General features: G+C 42.5%; 1 long non-coding RNA gene across 1 annotated transcript; it reads right to left on the bottom strand.

Annotated features, from left to right (window-relative positions):
- Positions 1 to 7,164: 7,164 nt before the first annotated feature.
- Positions 7,165 to 19,691, bottom strand: LOC120543194. The gene is made up of 3 exons (XR_005636305.1): positions 19,506 to 19,691; positions 16,005 to 16,124; positions 7,165 to 7,293 (listed from the first exon to the last, which is right to left on the bottom strand). It is a non-coding gene; the product is annotated as an uncharacterized LOC120543194 (long non-coding RNA).
- Between the last annotated feature and the right edge of the window lie 749 nt (positions 19,692 to 20,440).

Here is a 20,440-nt window from a genome sequence, read left to right as displayed (position 1 = left end):
AGGCCTTTCACAATGCCTCTTTCTTCACCTTTCTTTGGGCCACCCTCTCCTCCAAGACCTGTTCCTCGAATCGAATGGAGGGAGGCAACCCCCTTTTATCCCCACCCGGACGCGCTCCAGGTGACTCCCGATTAGCTTCTGCCGGCACTCCCCAGTGTGGCAGAAGTATCGGCTGCACACCCGGAAGCACTCCGAGTGTCCCTGGTCTTCTTCCACCCCCCAGCACTTCCTGGATGTGGCGGAAGTGCTGAGGGCCAGGGCTCCAAAGGCATTGGGGCACCTCCTGGCGGTGACCACGGGCCCCTATAGGGTTGAGCTTCCAAGCTCAGTTCCCGTGGTCCCCAAAGCCACCAGGGCAGTCACCTCCATGTGGTCTAGGGGAGGTGTAAGCCCTCCTCCGGTCCTCTGGGGCATCCCAGCTGGGTACCACCCCCAGCCATCTGTGACACAAGGCACACATAGGCTGAGAACAATGCAGCCCAGTTCTTTATGTAGAGGTGATGATTCATCTGTAGTCCGATGAAAAAGAGTGAGTGGGCAGTGCCAGTCATTTTAAATTGTGGGTGAAGGGCATTATAGCTGATGAACTTTTTTGTCTGGCTCCTGTCTAACTCTCACTTTAAGCTCAATTCATTTTCATTTTTATATAGTGCCTTTCACTAAGCCTGTCATTTCTCTCAGAGCCCTGAATTTCCTCCTTTGTAGAGGCCCCACGTGTGCCCCTTTTACTTTTTCCCAGCTTGATGCATTCAATGTCTCTGAAGAAGGTTGGGCAGGGTGAGGTATGCGGTCTCCGTGTTTGGAATGCAATTCAATGCACCATCAACAAAGTTTTCGGCAGGTGGAATTCAGCCGCCAGAATAGAATGCAATCCCTTTGAAAATGACTCTAATGATATGGAATTAAAAGCGAGAGAACAAAGATGAGTCGCAGACATGATAAAAGAGATGCAGACACTCACTTGGCGCTGTGTGGTCTGCTTAGAAGGCACTGGAGAGAGCCAGCTGTTTCCAAGCTCTCTGAATTCAGATGTCCATGTTGATTTCATGCTGGCTTCTGAACTTTGTCATATTTTATAGGTTGGATCTGATGAGGTTGGTGCTGGTGAATCTGTTATCACTGGAATCCATGAAATGATGGCCTTCTTGTATGAAGGTGTAAAGCGTAGGCAGGGTGAGGACTGGAGCCAAGAATCCCGTCATGCATAACATTGAGGACAGCAGGCGCCAGTGGGCTAAATCCATCCACTCCTGGGAGTATTTATAGAAATTGGAAGTTTGGCCAAAGTCTCTCTCAGCACCCAGACAGCTGTGGTTTTTTCCTGTCAACAGAGCTTTAGTGGTGTTGACCAACTACAAGAACAGCTCATTCAGGTATTTTGAAATTCTAGTGAAGACAATCAACCTGCTTTTCTAACCTATTAAAAATAAAAAGACAATTTGTTCCTCATGTCCACTTTGTTCAATTCCCTTTCTTTATGTTCCTGCCTCCAAGGCCACATTTCCATTTTTTCCTTCAGTTGCTTGTCTCCAATGCCAGTTGCATATATGAAGCGTTCGTACAGTCAACTTGTGTCGCTTGCAATCTAGTCTTCATTACGAGTCCAGATGGACACACATTCGTGGCATTTAGCCGACACTATCTTTGGATGTTGTTGGTATAAGTAAATATTTCTAGACATGGACTGCCATTTGCTTCACTGTCTGCTGCATGCATTTAGTGGCTTTTAGTCTCAAGTGTAGAGCAGTGCTTCTTAAATCACAGACCCTGAAAGTTACTGTACTCCTAGTGGGAGGAACTGAGCAGTTAGGAATAAAATGAAACTATAAGTCAAAATTCAAAGCAAGTCTTAACAACCTTGAAGTCATTTCCCTAATTATCTAATTGCCAAAGAAAGAATCAATATTTTTAAGTTCTTATTGACAATCTAGATAGATAGATAGATAGATACTTTATTAATCCCAAGGGGAAATTCACATAATCCAGCAGCAGTATACTGATACAAAGAAACAATATTAAATTAAATAGTAATAAAAATGAAAAAAAATTTAAATAGAATTAATGTTCGCATTTACTCCCCCGGGTGGAATTGAAGAGTCGCATAGTGTGGGGGAGGAACGATCTCCTCAGTCTGTCAGTGGAACAGGACAGTGACAAAAGTCTGTCACTGAAGCTGCTCCTCTGCCTGGAGATGATCCTGTTAAGTGGATGCAGTGGATTCTTCATGATTGACAGGAGTTTGCTTAGTGCCCGTCGCTCTGCCGCAGATGTTAAACTGTCCAACTTTAATCCTACAATGGAGCCTGCCTTCTTAACAAGTTTGTCCAGGCGTGAGGCGTCTTTCATCTTTATGTTGCCACCCTGGCACACCACCGCGTAGAAGAGGGCACTCGCCACAACCGTCTGGTAGAACATCTGCAGCATCTTACTGCAGATGTTGAAGGATGCCAACCTTCTCAGAAAGTATAGTCTGCTCTGACCTTTCTTACATAGAGCATCAGTATTGGCAGTCCAGTCCAATTTGTCATCCAGCTGCACTCCCAGGTATTTAAAGGTCTTTGACCATTGTCTATTCTAATAATATAATAATATAATGACCATTGTCCCCCATAATGCCATCTTTTAGTGCCACACAGAGTGATGTCAGGCACTGCAACATTGTAAAGCTCATGTCTAGCAACAGAAAAGCAATATGGCCACGTGCATGCCTCAAAATAACAGCAGTGAATAGATAATCAGAGTGTTAACTAGAGACAAGCAAAACAGCCAAGTTTCAATTCACATACAGTTTTGTGAAACTGACATTAAAATTCATTATACTGATGATTTTAGAACTGAAAATGTGACACTCACTGCAACACTTTGTGGGAGTTTTAAAGATTTTCGGGTTGGAAAACAAGGAATATGTCACGGTAAAGCTTCATTCACACTTCCAGACAGACCAAAACACGCATATAACTACATGGGAAACTGTCTCCCAGCACCTTCATTACCACGCTTTCCTCTTTTTTGATTCCTGTAGAAGAGGTCCAGGTTATGCTCTCTCCAAATAACAGGGAGCCTCAAGCTTCTTTTCTGTGTCTGATTAATCTTTAGGATTGCATTCATCAAGGATTTTATTATAATTGGCTAAGTGGTAATCGTACTTCCAAAACACATCTGGCAGCTCAACTAAATGTCTACATGTGACAGAAAATTAGACTGATGATTTTTTTTTTTTGCTACAGATCTTTATGTAAGGACTAAATGACAGACAGGCATACATATAAAATTACACATATAAATGCTTCCAGAATAAAACTATGTGGCAAGAAGTTTGCTGAAAATGAAACTCCATTTGTTTTATGATTTTGTTTTTTTGTGAAACTTAACTGTGAATTCAGTTATTTGCGAAACTTTTCTCTCATCACTAATAACAACAATGTCATATCTACTGTATATATTTATAGAAATCTATATATTTGTCATGTCATTACTCACAAACTAATTGGGCTAGAACCTTAATCTCAGTCTTAGTTGAAAGCATATGACCCAATATGTTCCAAAGCTGGTGTGGCAGAAAATGAAGTCAAAGACAGGGATAGATGGAGATGGACAATCCGCTGTGGTGACTCCTCAATGGGAGCAGCCAAAAGAAAAAGAAGAAGATGTTCTGGAAATTTACATAATTTTAGGTAGTGGCAATCTGTCAGGCAAAGTGACCTGTGGTTGTGTGTTTATGGCAAAGTGATTGAAAAAACCAATGGATAGTCACAATAATGGCAAAAAGAAAAAAAAAGCAGCAACATCTACTGAGCATCAAGTGAATAACAGAAAGCGATTAAGTGATGAAGAACAAGAAATAATAAGAAGACAAGATGCTGCAGCACATTGACAAGAAAGAAATAATCCTGATATATTTTAGGCAGCTGAAACTTGTGGACACTTTACTGGTGACAAAAAACTTTATTGTAATTAAAGCTCGGCAATATGTCTTATGTGGGCGTTTTCTCATACCGGTGAATCGGGAAGCATTGGACAAAAAAAATAAACTGAAATAATTTCAGAGCATTCATAAATAAATCTAATGAACACAAAATGGGGAACAAACAACATTTATAACAGTTATTATGGACAGATGTATCCAGTCAAGACAAACAGGGGTGAAGTCTATCCTGGAAACATCAGACTCAATGTAAGGATTACCGTATATACAAGCAGATAAGTTCTCCTGCGGATAAGTCGGGACCTGATTTTATCGTATAATTTCTGGTATTTTATAATGTCGGTCGTATAAGTCGAATGCGGAAAGCTCACGCTATTTGTCCAAGAGATTATGATATGCTAACGCCCACCTGAGAGAGTAACCACGGAGCGCACTGCCTTTTTTCTCTCCATGCCTACATGACCACACGGTAATACCCGAACTATTCCGAAGCGATGTTTGCACTGATTTGTGTTTTTTTGTATCTCACACCCTCATACACCTTCGTCATAAGAGCATCCATTATCTATGATGCAGCGTTCAATCAGAACAAAATATGAAGCTGGTTTTAAATTAAACGTCGTTGAAGTAGCGAAAGTAATTGGTAACTGCGCTGCTGTAACAAAATTCAATGCATCTGAGAAACTGATGTGAGATTGGAGATTTTTGCATGGGTGTATAAGTCGGGGTCTGATTTTATGATCGATTTTTTGGGTTTCAAGACCGAACTTATACATGAGTATATATGGTAAATCAAATCTGGACAAGACCCCAGCTCCACTTAAGCACAGGGCCTGTTTGTAGTACAGCTGAATTCTACACTCCAGACGCATTATAAGCTACTTAAGGTGTTTTTCAAGCATGAGAACAATAACGTCATTTAGTTACCAGCAGTGAAGTTATCCCAACATTGCACTGTTTTTAAAAGCCACTTCAAGGGCAGAATTTGCCAGTTTGTTTTTCCTTGATTGCAGTTTCTTCAGTCTCCTCTTCATTTGTGTTAGTCATTGACTGAAAGAATTCTGCCAGATCAACTTGATCAATGACTTTTAGAAGTTTGAAGGCCTAGATTAGTCCCTCAGATTAGACCTCTCTGATCACACTAGAGAGGTCTATTTCCCAAAGCCTATCAGGGTAGACATGTCCTTCAATCCCAGAATGTGCCTGGTTGGTTTTCTCTGCCTAGCTTTTATTTCTGCTATCTTGTTGGTGGTGTGGTGACCATAACTGCCCACAGAGCTCCATAGGTGCTCTCATTGACACAATATAAAGGTTTAACTTAATTCCCTTTGCTCTATTATTCAGCAGCTCTAACAATAAAACAATTTTTAATTACTTCTGTATGTTGCCTGGAGGATGAGACATGAGCCGTTAAATCGTTTCTGGTGTTTGCCTTTTGCACGGTAACTCAGTGTTGACATTCTAGCATTTATAATTAATGTTCCTTTAAAACATGTAAAAACTGAAGAGCATATGGCAATCAAGTAATAACAGATGAAATTCTTTGTGGCTTATCATACTCTTCTTCATTCATTACTCACTGAGTTTTGTTTTACAGTACTACTGTGCCCTTTTTGAGGTGAGTGTCTGTGACGATGTGGGTTCGTTGCATGCTTCCATCTTCTGTCTGGGAGCCCTTGAACCCGTCACCTTAGCAGTGAGGCAACAACATAGCAAGGAGATGGTGCAAAAGTTTCAAGTGCTTTTATTTAAAACAACAAAAACAAAGTGTTCAAAATAAAGTGCAGTGCATTCAAAATTCTTCCAATAAATAATCCATAAAAGCAGATGTGACACGTGGAGGTTAAAACCAATACATAGAAAAAGTCTTCTAAAAAACAATGAGGTTAAAATAATGCAGGAAGCAATCTTTTAAAAACAACAACAACAACAAGCCCGGTGCCTTTTTACCTGCGGCTCCCCTGCTTCCCCCGTCTGGGCTTCTCAACAGGGGAGTCGCTCTACTTGCAGCTGACCTTCACTCTGCCTACTCCAGCTGTTCAGTTCGCCTCTCTGATCCCTGGCTCCAGTAGGCTCCTCCTGAGAGCGACTTGGGATCCACAACGACCAGGGCGCCCACACTGGGGAATACACTCCCCAAGTCCCGAGTCCCGCTGCCTTCTGCCACCTTACGCGAAGAGTCATCCACCTTCCGGTCAATCCCGCTCTGTGATCACTCAGCGGGAGTGACCACCACTACTACTATTCCCCAGGTTTCGGCCCAACACCCAGGCTCACTGTTCAGCTGCAACGAGAGCCTACACTTGCTTGCTCTCCTGCACTGACTTTCTCTCTGCCCACTGCTTCCTGCTTTCTTCTTGCAACCTCTGTTCTTTTCTTTCCTTTCTTCTTTCTCCCCCTAACCGACTCGCGCTTCTATTTATCAAGAGGGCATGGCAGCTGTGTCAAGTCAGCGGCCTCAGGAACAATCACGGATGTGGACAGTCTCTCACCTGTGCACATAGGTGCGAAACACCGACACCGTGAATCGCCCCGAGAACCGCTTCAGCCACACTACCACACCCCCTCGCTAAGCCGATTTAATTTATTTAAAAGTGACCCTTTTGTCGTGCGCTGTGGACCCGCTACATCACAGGGTCTTGTTTGTATCAGAGGTTTCTGAGGCAGAATTACTGTAAACTGGAATATGCGCTCAGAAATGAATGGTGGGATAGTCCCATTGATGGGAGGGATAACAGGTTGTGGTGACACCACAGCACTGACACCCCAGCTCTAGGTGAAGTCTAAAAGTCCATCTCATGTATGCAGTACTTTGCTCTGGGGGGCCTAGAGTGGGTGTGTGCATTGACGCCATATTTGTTTCAGCTGGGATGAGCTCTAACTCCTGCATCCTCTCTAAGATGAACCAGATTTGGACAGAGAGAATACAAATATTAGGATATTTTGGACAGTGTATGTTCAGAAGTCATTCATACATAGTATAGATACATAACATTCACTGACCTGCTGAAGAGGCTAATCATACATAGGTGCAATGTAAAGCCTCAAAACAAAATCTTATCACAATGCTGCAGACGTGCAGATGTTACCAGTCCCCAAACTGTAGTTTCTGAACACTCCTGCGATCAAGTGGAGTAGTCTGCCACTTATAGTGACCTTACAGATGTCCCATTGCTAAATATACATACATAATGCAGTATCAGCTAGGGCTGTAGTGGTAAGGTTAAACTTACCTCGGTGTCACTCAAGGCAAGGCAGCAACTGACCCAGGACATAATGCCAGTCCATTTAACACACACATGCTGATTCAGAATTACCAGTCTGTCTGACCAGCAAGTCTTCATTACCTGGGAAGAACATGGAGGAACCTGAGAAACACACAAAAGGACACGAGTCAAGCACAGTTCTCTGAAATTGTGCAACCATAACTACAGGATTGGACAATGAAGGTTGTGCTTCCTGAACTCTTTTGAGCATATCTTATGGATTTTGGCCTCCTGATCACAAAAAAACACTTTTACAATTCCTTTTCATGTACTGTCTTATTGCAATCTCCTGTTTTTGTGATTTCCTCTCATCTTATAAGTATACAGTACAACTACACCTGGAACATCTGTGGTGATCTACAAGTAGTGGCAATGAAGCTCAGATATAGCAAGTACTGCGTATGAGCCAGCCATGCTGAACTGGTCACTCCAGGGCAGGACAATGTGGCCCAACAAAGATATTATAGTGGCAGCTCTGAGTGCTGGAATGGATCTGCTGCTCTTCAAGGTGGCTCCAAATCTTTAAAATGACTACACTAGTTGGAGTTCTGTCTGCAATATTGTAGGCTTGCCTTTTTTATAGGTGCCCCTGCCACTGGTGAAAAAATGGCAGCTCTTACTATGGGGGACTCATCCCTGGCTGATGTAACTTGCCTGTGCCATTAAATAGCTGTCCCTTCGAAGTTACTGTCCCCCTGCAACCACCTCCAACTTCTTGAAACAGTACTCACCTCCACAAAATGGCAGGGTGATGTTCTCTTCCAATGCAGCTATGCAGCTGGTGGTGAGGGCACATCAGTAGCTGTCTCAAGCATTTCATTGTCAGTTGGCACAGCAGGGATGTTGAGTGCTGCACTATCATACGGTGCATCAAAGGTGTTCATCACTGCAGTTCTATGGGCTCGTTTATACTTCACACTCAGAACATGTATGTGCCCGCATTATGGCTGCCACGCGTTCCCAGTGTTCATTTGACACATCCTCTGAGAAGGTCCTCACAAATAAACGCAACGCATGCGCAAGTTCCAGTACCAGCAAAAAGTCGGGGGGCGTAGTGTGCTAAAAGTTGGAATGTGACATCAGAGTCTCTGGTTACTATCGACTTGTGACAGAAAGCCGCTTTGCGGATCCTACGAGATCGATGTATGCGCTTCGATGTTTTATGAATGGTTCGATGTGGTGAAGCAAAATGGCGACATACAAATACATTCGTGGTGCTTAAATATTCAAACAATAGATCACCACAAAGAACACATTAAATGTATGATATTCCAACTCTCTGCACATTTAGAATCCTAAGATTTATACTTGATATCACTTTCATGATGGAATGCATTAAAGTATGTATGTTACATTTTACAGATAAATCGTTAATTTCGTTTAAATAATGAATACTGTTAATAATTTCACACATGGGGGTGACATGGTGGCAGAGCAGTAGCGCTGCTGTCTCGCAGGGAGTCACGTCGCTGGTATTCTCTGCCTGGAGTGTACATGTTTTCCTTCTGAGTTTCCACAGTGTGCTCTGGTTTCCTTCCAAAGATATGCAGATTTGGTGACACTAACATGACACCAGTGTATGTGAGTGCTTGTATTGACCTTGCGATTAGCAGATGCCCGTCCAGAGATCGTTTCTGCCTTGTGCCCAATGCTTGCTGGAATGGGCAAATCCCTGGACTGATGGATTTAATCATTAAAACCCCTTATCAAGCGGGGTCATTTTTGCTAAATCGCTTGTAATTCGACCTCTCCAAATTAGAATCATTGCTGTTATTGAACTATCTGGAGTATAAACACATGTTTGGTCTCTTTGTAAAGGTAACATTCTCTAGTTTCACCCTTAGTAGTCAGAATCACTGTAGGTGTGACTGATCAAAGGTTATGCACATTAGAACTCACAAAAAAAACGAATTTTTTTGTTCTCGCCTAAGTTTTTTTATTATAATTAAAGGAAAATAAAGCTGCAGTAGGTAGGTGGGGACAGAAACACACTATGTACCAACAGAATAACTTGTTGACTACTCAGATTTCAAATATGAAAAGAATACCTGTAAAAATGACATTTTTTACACCAGTTTTTATGTGGGCATGCCCAGGGGCTTTTTAGAGGGACCATTATCCACATTTTGGAACATATGGAAAAAGTGTAATAACTTTTGAATGCTTCAACCCACATATATCAATGAGGGCTCTACTGAAAGCTTACACCTAAAGGAATCTATATCTACACACAGTGTCACTCTATTAGTTATAAAAATAATAAAACAATAAAAATACACATTTCTATGTAAAATAGTCAATACAAGTCTTATGGGCCAAAAATATATTTATATTTTTATTTTTACTTTTTTTTATAAAATGCACACAAACTATATACATTTCTTTTACAAACTGTTACAACACAGCTCAGCGTTTTTCCATGTGCCACTTGATGGCAGCAATCACTAGCAAGCAGAAAGCACAAGGCGTGGCACATGTCGCTCTCTGCCATTAGACGTCTCCTGGGCGGTTGAATACTTTCGCAACGCGTGCATGCATCTATTATTTAATCAAGCGTTTATTTACGTTTAAACTTCTACTTTTATTCATATTTAAAATGCGAAAAAACTTGGCGAAATCACAATAAACAACCACGCACCAACTCTGCAGACTGGCACAAATGCCACCTTCACACAACTCCGATCGTTTTGTTTACAAGTTAGTATGGCAAGTTACATATCAAAATGCTCGTCTGCTCATTGGCTGTAAGTTTTGAGTGTCAGTCACAGTGTCCAATCAAACTGGTAGATTCTACCAGGGTTTGGAGCTATACGTCATCCTCAAGCTGTCTGTGACACTCGTTGGCTATACGAGGTGCCAGTCAACCCCAGACCCGTCGTAATTGGCCAACTTAGGTGTCGATCAGAAGCTAACACTTCCGTGTTTCATGCGGTAGCATGGTTATCGCGACAGAAACAAATTACGTCATATGAGCAATATAAATGAAAAAAATTACGTAGGTGGTCTCAAGTTATGAAACGTTTTCTGGAGTTTTTGTCCCTTTGAGAATATATCGTGTGTTTTGGACCTAAATCGTTTTACTGGATTATATTCGCTGGAGCCTTACGGACACAATGGGATCAATACTGCTCGGAAATATTGATGTTTGACTTGCAGGGGGTCTTCAAAGGTAGGGACAGTCAACTCTTAAAAGAATGTACTTCTCTGTAAAAAAGGCTTTAGTGTCAGTGCTGTGGTTGTTGTGTGTCAAAATGGTTTATATCATCGGTAAGACGAGACTTTGAAGTTTCATTTGATGGGTAGGGTGTCAAGATGCATGGCAGATGGGCATGCACACATTACTGTAACGTTTTTGAACCGCTGTTATGTCCCGGGACCGGTACGTGTGCGCGTTAAGAGGTTCCTTTTCAGAGATATTGCGGTAAGGCGTCATCGGAATTTAATGAGTGTTCCAGGCAATTCTCACCATGATAATATCTCACACTGCGACCTGGTGGATTCCTCCAGATTTACATAAAGTATAAACAGTAAAACGCTTGCATAGCAGGAGCGTCCGCTGCAGCATGCGTGGCATCATTATAAACCCGGCAAGGCAGTGATCTTTCAATTGTAAGTGAGCAGGCAAACCTCCTTGTGTGGAGCTGCAGATGAACTGGTCTCTGGGCTGTTCTCTATCATTCAGCTGAGTCTAAAAATGGCATCCCATGTCTGAATCTCAGCTTTAAGACTCTCCCTCCATTTTACTGCTCTGTAAGAATTTGCCTCGTCTTTTGCCTGTGCAGATTTACCACTAGCCCTGCTCCACAGAGCTCACACTTTTTCCCTGCTTCATGAGTCAGAAGCTTCACGGGTGTCCACACACCCAGGCCAATGGGCCTTAGCAGATGGAGAAGCAGTGTTTGAGCCACAGAGGTGAGAGTCTGTCAGCAGTCTTTTCCTCTGCACTGCTGCTGCATACGACATTCAAAATCTTGGATCTCAGCTTCGAGACTCTCCAGCATCTCCTCAGACAAGAGATGCAAGTCTATTTTAGGTCTTCGCAGTACTATTTGCTTTGCTAAGCTGAACTGTAGGTGTTATCCTCATCCCACTGCTAACACCAATTTAGCACTGGACCAAGTGCCAGGAATGGATCCTTAGCTCTTTTAGGTGGCCTGCTATCCTTAAAAGGACTTCTCGCTTGCCGCAGTAGATGGAGTCCTGTCTGCAACACTGCAGGCTTGTTGTTTTTATTGGTGCCGTTCATACTATGAGTGACTCACCCCTGACTGATACAACTTCTCAGCACTGTTGTAACGTAGAATTTTAAGAATGAAATGAAGAAGGAAGGTGAAGGATTTTGATATCTGAGACAGATGCCTCCACAGATAACTGATGCCAAGATTAAGGAAATCAAACAAATCAGACACGTAATCAATGAAAAGAAGCTCAAAAGATCTGCTAGTGTGGCCTGTAGAAATAACATGGAAGGCATTTAAGGATGCTGTTGAGGATTTTCTTGGTACCTACGGAGCACCAAACTAAGTCCATCTGGTTGACAAAATACTTCAAGGATATAAAACCATGCAGTGCAATATGTCACTAACGATTCATTTTCTGCATTCACTGTTGGGACATCTTCCCTACTCATCTTGGTACAGTCAGTGACAAACATGGAGAAAGGTTTCACCAGGATATTGTAACAATGGCAAAGCGGGTTCTAGGGCAGGAGGCATCCATCAATGTTGGATGATTATGTCTGGTCACTGAAATGAGAAGAATCAGAACAAATGAAACTCTGCCTCAAGACATTTGTATCTCGAAACAATGTGTCAATGTGCTAAGGTTAATTTCATGTTTCTCCAAATTCCTACATGATACAATCTTAAATTATATTTGTCTTCACCTTGAAGTTGTCCTAACACCAAAATTTTAAAGAAGCAAAAATATGTGTTGTCCAGTGTAATCACTGCCCGACCATGCCATTTGAATGTCATGTCTATTATTGTAATCTGCTTACACATTGTGTTGCTTTGTACTGTCATGGTGTTCACTGTAAAATTTCTATATAAATAGAAATTGGGTGGTTAACCTGCAGTGATCCAGGTGAAATTGACATGAAACCGGCCAACAGACCACAGACAACACAAGTAAGTACTCAGTGAATTACCACTAGCTTTTGTACTTTTAACATTACTTATGTAAATCTTAAAAGTTTCAACAGTGCCAAAGCTATATGCAGTACTCTTAAGATTTGGCAGTGCAACAATATGTGCTCTTTGCCACTGTAAATAGGCCCTTAGCTGGAATGCTCCTCAGATGTTCCCTTATTTCTGTGCTGCTTTGCCTGACACATTATGGGCCACACAGTCGTTGACTTTATCTCTGCCTGTCCAACGCCATGGCCACTAAACGACATTGCCAACCATTTCGTTTTAATTAAAAACGAGTACCTAATTGGGCAAATAAATTCGTAAGATTCCGTCTGCCACTTCCTGACGTTCACGGACCTTCGTGTGGTGGAAGACGGGCATTCCGCAAGCCGCGGGGATTGCAACGGATAAAGAGACCCGTAAGAGATCGGCGTCCGTGCGCAGTGCGGGGGAATCGCAATACGAATAACAACAAGAAGACGATCGGCCCTGCGCTTAAACTAGGCCGACAACAGAGGAAAAGGAAAGAAAAGAAAAAAACGAGGGGTTACTCATCCACTCCTGCTTCAGGGGTTTGTGGCTGTGATCACAGCTGTGACTGGCAACATCACTGACTACCTGCCGTCCGGTTTCCAGGTTTTAATTTTACTGCACCAGTTGGGGGTTGTTTCGGTAGTTTGAACACTTTCATTCACTTCCACGCTTATTAAATGTGAAAATAAAAGAAAACCCGCAGCGCCACCTTGTCCGGCTGCACGTGGAGTTCGAGCCGCCAATGTACTCCGCAAGCTGGCAGACTCGTACTGTCAAGAACGAAAACGGATACATAGATAGATAGATAGATAGATAGATAGATAGATAGATAGATAGATAGATAGATAGACGTAGCTCTGTCTTTAAAACTTTCTTAGATACATATGAATGAAAGTGCTATCATGAAGTGCCAGAGGAGACACCTTGTAGGCGAACGCCGTTGGAAACCGGGGCAGGTTTTCGAGTGCCCCATCGTAGTCTGCCGAGCTCCGTTTCTCGTCATCCATAGCATGTGGTTCTAAAAATGGTGTTGTATCCAATTTAGCCTCCCTGCAAACCTCAAAATCAGGGACGTTTCACGATCAGAGCTTGTACAGAAATCAATACTAAACCATGCCCTTCTCTACTGATCAACACCGGCCGCGCCTATGAAGGTTACAAGTATGGAGTCCAATCAGTCTTTTGCACACGCAGCCCTGGGGAGAGCGGTTATAAAGCAGGTGGCTCGCTTAATAGATACCACATGACTATCAAATTAGTCTGTGGGCCTGTTTAGGATGAAATTGCGTTCCAGAGCTATGCACACCGCATCCGTTAACCCCGCAACTGACAATACTGAGACGAGAAGGTCTTGATGATGGCACGAAGAATATTTTAATTATAATGCTTAAGTTTTTCGCTACAATTACTACTTCTGTTACATTTTTAGGATCCCATTTTCTTCCACATACCGTCTTGATAAGCGCGTTCTTAACCATTTGTGTTCCGCTGACCCGCCATCAGGTAGGAGGTGCTTAACCAAACTGAAGTCGCACGCCAAAGTCTCTGAGGCCAAACAGTGGGCGCACTATAAATCTGGCACTTTACTCATTTTTTATTCCTCCTTTAAAAGCGGACAGCGTAGTGTGTTCACATGTCATGTGTTACAGATCATTTCCATGTGAATGTCAAGAGGAGTGAAGAGCGGAGAAGTTAACAGCGTTGTACGCCCTGATGACACCATTCAACTGGTTTCCATGGCAGATCACAAAAAAAGAAACAAAAAAAGAGAAAAAAACGTTCTTTCTTTAACTTTTCAATCGCCTTTTTCATGCGAGTTAGCTGCATTAAATACATCGCTGGGCCGCGAATAAAAACTTACACGGCTACTAAGAATGCAGCTGCTGTCTTTGTGTACTGCGCCCGGGGCACCACGAGGCCGTCCGGCGGGCCGGCAGCTGCAAGCCGAGAGGGGTCGGGCACACCTTGCGCTGCCGCTGCTGTCTGTCCCCTGGTATTGTGGGGATTCGTAACGTGTCCTAGTGCAGCGTTAAGCAATCACCCAATGGCCTTCTCCTGTGCGTTTGTAAATTGATTCAAGTGAGCCCTCGCGATGAAAGGCGCTACATAAAAGAAACATTCCCTCTTGGCTTGTTAATTGCTTTATTAAGTACTTTAAAGGGTTTTTCTTGATTGAATAAAATTAAAGTTAAGGAAGTGATCAATATAAACTGATTCAAGATTGTGTGGCCATTTAAAGGCACAATTATCTATCTATCTATCTATCTATCTATCTATCTAGTGCCTTACAGTACTATCTATCTATCTATCTATCTATCTATATGCCCTGTGAAAGAACACAAACCGAGAGGACAGTGTGGCTGTGATCAGGTGATGTGAAGTGTTCTACAGTACGCTTTGTGAGGTCTTTAGTTTTAACAGCTCAAACGTGCTCCCTGAAATGATTTGCCAGACGTCCCCCTACTATATGTAGAAGGCTGGATGTGTCCTACAGGAAATGCAGTAGATAAGAGTTGTGGACTGGCATGAGGCCTGTCGTTTAATATTGAACTTACCAGAGGGACCAAACCCAAGGTGGCAAATTTGCAAGTGACACAGCAACTCCTGTTACCACTCAAAGTGCCTGGGGAGGAATGTGGCTGTCCTCTGTGAAGTGAACTGGGGACAAGAAATTTGCGTAGGTTAGGAGGGCAAAGGAAGGACATCGATGAAGGGTTAGGGAAAAAAGCCTCCTGTGGAGGGATCAGTCCGCAAAATGGGGAAGTTCTGCTTAATGACCTATGGGGAGATAAAGTGTTACGGTGAAATGAGAGGACCAGTAGGATGCAGGTTTTATCGTTGGGCTTCCTCTTAGAGTGGATGTTATGAGGTCTGCCCCTGGCTTAATTAAGGACCATGTCCACTTCACAAGAAAAGTATCCTCTTATTGATGAAGAAACCCTGTGAGTTTTTCATTACGGACGTCAGCCTCATCACTTCAGAGATGGTGGAGTCTGAAGGAACTTTGAAAGAGGTTGAGAGTTTTTAGTGTAACAGGGATGGAAGGACTAGGAGAGAAGGTAACTGTGTGAATCATTTGGCTTGTAATAGACAGAGGATTTAAGTCCTGGGAACTGATAAAATGATGGATAACTAAATATGGTAAAGTTGTGATGGAAACATCAACTGTGAACCTGAGAGATGGGTGGAATTCCTGTAGATGGCTTTTGGAGTAGGATGTGTCAATAACATACCTGTCAGTATGTCTTTAGCACAGGTCCGGTACAAAGCCTACATAGGAAGGACAGAAATGCTCTTCCACCCAGCTGACAAAGATATTGGGACACCAAGGTTCCATTCTAGCACCCACTGCAATGACACTAACACGATGGGAAAAAAAAAGTTGTCAAAAAAGAAAGCACTGAGAGTAAGAACCAGTTCTGCCAGTCTGACGAGGGTGTCCATTGGGCATACAAACAGACCACACAAAGCAATTAATAAGCTGTTGTATTATATGTAAAGTTTAAGGTGTCTTTGAAAAGGCCCTACATTATGGTGGCCATGACGTCTAATTGCTTCACAGTGAGCGTTCATATTGTGTTTCTGGTTCAGTTAACATACCATACCATCCTAATGCAACACGACATGATACAACATAGCATAACATACCCCCGGTGGTTCTCAAGTTCAATGCTGTGGACCCCGTTGGGCTGCAGGTTTTTGGCCAGTGAGCCATTTTCCGTCTAACTGATTTCACTTAATTAGCTGGTGTCTTTTTATCTTCTTTTTCTGCAATCAGAAAAGCACAGCAATGTGATTTTTACATTTATTAAATCATGTATTCTTCCTATAACTTTAAATACTTCACTCATTTTTGTCATTTTTCTATTATTTCATCATTTTCGATGGAATTTCCTCCCTTAATTATATTCTAATAACGAAAATTAATACCAAGGAGCAACACCCAGGTAAACAACCCCGAATGCTGAGCTGCCGCCTTGACTTCGGTGACAGTGGTGTCCCTCTGCGCTGTTAATGTTAAGACCGTGCGGCTGTCAAATGTGCAAGGCAGCCATTTCTCTATGGTACAACGCTGCTGAACAAGGTGTCTGGATAAACGCGTGAACGGATAAATTCATGTTGTTCAGGAGGACAAAGGAGGCACACACACTGCTAGTTAGGTGTATGTAATAAACAGGCAACTCATCGTATATACAGTGGACTGAGAAAGCACTCAGGCCCCTTCACTTTCTACGCACTTTATTGTGTTGTACATTTAATTTTAGATGAATACATTTGCTATTTGTGCCCACCAATCTACAGTCAATAACCCATAATGAAAAAGTGAAAACATACCCTCTGAAAGGTTTCTAAATTTGCTATTAGGTGCATCCTGTTTCTTCAGTTCTCCTTGAGATGTGATTGGAGTTCACTCTTGGCAAACTGAACTGATTGGACATCATTTAGAAATGCACACACCTGTGTATGTAAGGTCCCACAATTCACTCTTTATGTCAGGACAAAGCAAAGCCATGAAGAACAAGGAACTCTCCATAGACCGCAGTCATCAAATTGTGATGAGGCAGAGATCAGGGCAAGGGAATAAATCCATTTCGAAAGCATTGAGTGCTCCCAGGAGTACAGTGGCCTCAATAATTGAGAAATGGAAGAAGTTTTGAACCATCAGGACACTTCCTGGAGTTGTCAGTCTGGCCAAACTGAGTAACCGGGCAAGGGGGGTCCTTGCTCAGGGAAGTGACCAAGAACTCAACAGTCACTCTAACAGAACTTCAGACATCCTTTGCTGAGATGGGAGAACCTGTTGGAAGGACACGGCAGCACCCCATCAATCAGGTGTTTATGGTAGTGTAGGTAGCTCGATGGAAAGCACTCTTGAGTAAAAGGCATATGACAGTTTAAAGAACTCTGAGAGCATTAGGAACAAGATTCTCTGGTCTGACAAGAAGACAAAAATTAAATCCTTTGGGCAGAACTCCAAGAAGCAAGCACTGCACATCACTTGCCTATACCATCCCTACAATGAAGCATGGTGGTGGCAGCATCATACCATGGGGGTGACTGGGAGACTGGTCACAATTGACAAAAGGATGAATGAGGCCAAATACAGAGAAGTCATTGAAGAAAATCTGCTCCAGAGTTCACGTGACCTCAGACCAGGGAGATGGTTCACCTTTTAGCGCAACAATCACCCAAAGCATACAGTCAAGACAACACTGGAGGGGCTATGGGACAAATCTCTGACCATCCTTGAGTGGCCCAGCCAAAGTGCAGACTTCAACCCCATAGGACATCAGTGGAGAGACCAGAAGATGGCAGTTTACAGACACTTCCCATCCAGTTTAACGAAGCTTAAGGGGATCTGCCAGGAAGAATGAGGTAACCTGCCCAAACCCGGGCATGCAAAGCTTGTAGAGGTTTAACCAAGAGGGCCTGAAGCTGGAATTGCTGCCAAAGGGGCTTCTACAAAGTACTGAATTAATGGTATGAATACTCTACATGAATGAGAGATTTCAGTTTTTGATTTTTATTACATTTCCAAACAAGCATGCTTTCACTTTCTCATTAGGGGTTATTTTGTGTAGACTGATGGGCAAAAGTGGTAAACAGTACAGTAAAATGCGCAAAAAGTAAAAAGGTCTGGATCCACTGTATACTAAACATTTTCTACACTCGATTGCAAAATCTGTGTTTTTATATAAACAAAGACCAGCCAAGTGCTCATTAAGTGGTGTATATTTGTGTCATGAAAAGCACTATAAACACTCAATCTTGACAAACTGGTCTCCTGAGCCAGCAGGACCTGTGTGACTTTGGATGCTTCTTGTAATAGCAGGTGCATTTTGGTTTGTGTTCAGCCCCCCTCACCCCCTCATCCTATCTCAAGCCAAAGCCTGTCTGATAATCAGGGGATATGGTCACAAACAGGACACAGGCCTGGCCTGGTCATTTAAACAATGGCTTGCTTCAGGAAAGCAGCACTGTCGCCCAATGTCCTGTTTATGACCCTCGTCTCACCCCCCCCAGCCTGCTCTTCCTTCTCCTCTTTAGCCCAAACAAAATCCTCCTTCCTTCCTCTTGTCACTGGGCCTGGCGTCCTCTGGCTAATAAATGGTGAGTGCAGAAGAACTGCAAGAACTAGAGGAGGTCTACACTCTGGGTGCCCATTATACAAAAACCAACCCAAAGTGACACAGCATGGAGGGAAGGGCAAGAGACATGCCGTTAAAGCCGTCTTCATGTTTCAGCCATCCACTTTGAAAGTCCAGTTAGAGGGCACAGGGCAGTAAAGTCTGTGTGAGATGCCAGTCCACGAATGGGCACACTTTTATGAACACCCAGACCCTCACAAAATAAAGCAGTTTGAGGTTGTCAATTATTCTGACCCGCAGGTCCTTGGGATCAGAACAGAAACCAAAGCACCCATACAGAAATGGACATTTGGTTAAATGGCACATGGAGGGCACTGGGGCTGGATTTGAACCCAAGGTGCCCAGATCTGTGAGACAGCAAACCACTGCATTACTTTTTGTACCTCTGTAGGCGTCTTAGTCACTAACCGGCAAGGAAACTGGCACCCTGCCTATCTTGTGCCCAGTCTTTGTTAGAAACACAGCAATTGAAAGAGGAAAATGAAATGAGTTCTGAAAATTGACTCTATTCCTGTGACATAGATAGATAGATAGATAGATAGATGTTAAGGGCTCTCTATTATATAGATAGATAGATAGATAGATAGATAGATAGATAGATAGATAGATAGATAGATAGATAGATTGATGTTAAGGGCTCTCTATTATATAGATAGATAGATAGATAGATATAGATAATGATAGGCACTATATGGTAAATGGATAATAAATAACTGTATAACCTATATATATATATATATATATATATATATATATATATATATATATATATATATATATATATATATATATATATACTTACTGATATACATACATATGTACATATATATATTATCTTCTTGATTTGAATCTGTTGTTGTTTTAACGTATACTTGATATTGTTTCATTTAAATAATTCAAACTTAACAAATTAAAAGAGAATTAAAACTCTCCAGCTCTTCAGAATAACATTTTAAAATGTTATTTCTTCTTTAAATTTGCTTGAACGTTTCCCACTCACCATTCCGATTGCAGTCTTCTTTCATCAAGTAGCAACTGTCATGTCAAAGTGTTTGACAGAGGACTCCGTTTGACTTCTTGTGACCCTGCAGTGAGCAGGGCAGGTGCAGAATGTGCAGAGCTCTGGACGAAAGGAGGGCGATGTGGTGGGGATTGTCACTCAGTCTGTCAGGCTGCCAGCTTTTTAACCAACTTTGTGATTCTGATAGCAGCGCCTGCAGACTCTGTCAGTCTCTTCGTAGGTTAAGCATTGAAGACGCAACCATGGCAACCAATAAAAAATGTGCCCCTGCCAAAGCGTCACATAAGAGGAAATGACTGTAATGACACGATAGGTCAGCAAGCTGGAAGACTGTAAATGATGTGGGACTGACAATAAACCAAAGGCATCTGCTGAAACACAATTTGCTCCTTTGCTTTAAGATAATTTATGCCTTAGTAAGAATCAGAACTTTGAATGCTTATGTACACTGTAATGTGCTGAGAAAAAGTCTTTGCGGCAGCTTAGAATGATCTACATTTTGAACACAATCTGCCAAATAAAGCCAGCAGAATGTTAGAAAGGTTTGGGAGAGCAGAAAAATGCAGTCTAAATTCGCCAAAAATATCATGCAGGTCTGATCGACACGCATGTGTCAGTCACAACGGATTGCAGTGATCTGGTAGAGCGTCGTTAAATGCAGTAAGAAGCAGAAAAGGCGGGACTTAGACTAGGTCACGGATCATCTGGTTTGTCAAAGTGTTCCTGGCTGAAGGTAAAAATGAAGATATGTTAGGCTGTTGGGCATCACGCAGTTCAGATCCCAGTGTACCTCAGAATTGACAGCCTGTGCTCAAGCAACGTTTTGTAAAAAAAAAAAGAGCATAAAGCACCCGGGAAACAGTGTTTAGCCACATCTTATAAACCAATATTTACTTGATTGATTGGGGAAAAAG

This window comes from Polypterus senegalus, chromosome 13 (genome assembly GCF_016835505.1).
Source record: "Polypterus senegalus isolate Bchr_013 chromosome 13, ASM1683550v1, whole genome shotgun sequence".
Lineage (NCBI taxonomy): Eukaryota > Metazoa > Chordata > Cladistia > Polypteriformes > Polypteridae > Polypterus > Polypterus senegalus.
Note: the sequence above shows the minus strand (reverse complement) of the source record. Positions and strands in the feature narration are given on the sequence as shown.